Raw genomic sequence first — 1,888 nt, 5'->3', positions numbered from 1 at the left:
ATTGTAATCTACATCCATGTTGGTTGGTCGTTGGGTATGTCTGACATCTACGTAAAAGGTTTTTAATTGTGTTAGTAAATTTTTAAATGTATTAAAACCACATAAGTGTATTAAGGTTTACATAAAGGCTCTAGGGACTAGCTATCTGCAACGAATCTTGAGAACACTCTTCAAATTCTAAAACTCTCAACTTTTGTAGCCTGTCAAACTCCTTCCTCAAGTTTGGTTGTGAACTGGCCCAACCATAAGTAACATAGGCACGCGTTCTAGGTTTATTTTTAGTATGGATTATGTACGGTACTAACCTTAATTGAGGCGTCTGACCTAAAGGGTTGAGTTGGTAGTTTTAGTTGCAGGCATGTTTAACATTTTATTAAGTATTCTCATTGGGGGTCAGAGTATATATATATAACTCTTATATACTAATTTTGGTGAGGTTTGGGGATTTATTAAATTTTTTTTTTGTACTCCAAGGTTAATATGTACAGACGAGGGCCAGACATGAAACACTAGAGGGCAGTACCATTTTGGCAATTAAGTTGTTCTGAAATCTAATAAACATATGCGTCCCCTCAAAATAGATTCTCATTACCGTACCTAGCCAATAAGTAGTGTAATTAATAATAATACTTTTATTTGGAGCTTGTTGCTATAGTTGTATTTCCTCTTTCGAGGATACAAGTTCTCTATAGCCAATTTAGCTTTGATACCAATTTGTCACACCCTCGGTCGAGGCGACGGAACATGTCGGGCTGTGCAACAAAGTTCATGGGTCGCAGATAAACTAAATATATAGAACAAGTAAAAAAATAAACAAAACAACATTTATATTCCATCTTTAATTTTCAATATAGGGTGCTTACAGATAATAGTGTTGGAACCTGAAAGTGAACCGCTAGCAATCCTAAGTACTGATTCCAAAGTTCATGTTCTGAAATAGGAGAGTGGTCCGAAATCCGTCCAGACCAAGTATGAAGACCAGAAGAATGAAGTCATTACGGAACTGACCCTCACGTCCGGAATGATGCTGATCCGGAATGAAGCTATTTTGTCTTTTATGCATTTATTGTATTTGTACTTGTCTTGATGTAACGTTTCATAGGACAAAGTCTATAGTTGTATTTGGACATTTAGAATGTCAGAGTCATGTCTTTTGTCCGGTTCTATGTAATCTCTTTGGTTAATTCGTTGTTATATTCTCTCCTATAAATAGGAGCATTCAATACAAGTCAACTACGGATCTTTCACTCACTTTGTTATTCTCTTGAGTTTACTTCAAACATTCTTCTTGTTCTTCATTTATTAGGTTTACTCTGATCAGTTATTCTCGTTGCTTATTAAATGTCTTGATCATTTGTTGAAAACGTTATCTAAGACTTGACTAGTCTTTCCGGACTTGACTTGAACATTTATTAGCAAGCAGACATTAATCGTAAGCATTCACTCAAGGTTTGAGTTCTCAAACCTTGTCCCTGCGCATAAGTAAGATCGTTTTCTCACAATTGGTATCAGAGCTTGAGTGGTTGTCCTTTGAATCCATAAAGATCATATTATAGTTGGTTTGAAATTACCTTGGCGTTTCAACCATTTTTGTATCAAGGATAAAAGTTCTCCTATATACCACTTTATCTTGAAGATATCTTAACTTCAATGGCTGCTTCTAATTCTCAGCAAATGATTTCAATGCAAATCGTAAATTGTGTGGGTGGACCTACTCGTGCCCCATTACTAGTTGTGGAAGAATATGATCACTGGAAAGTTAGAATGGAAAGATTTCTAATTGCCAAAAAAAAGGTGAAGAAATACGGAGATCCGTAACTGAAGGTCCACATGTTCCTGTAAGAACAACTGTAAGAGATGCAGTAGCTCAGCTCATGAGAGAAGATGA

This window comes from Lactuca virosa, chromosome 4, assembly GCF_052849685.1.
Source record: "Lactuca virosa cultivar CGN04683 chromosome 4, Lactuca_virosa_CGN04683_v6, whole genome shotgun sequence".
Classification (NCBI taxonomy): Eukaryota; Viridiplantae; Streptophyta; class Magnoliopsida; order Asterales; family Asteraceae; genus Lactuca; species Lactuca virosa.
Note: the sequence above shows the minus strand (reverse complement) of the source record.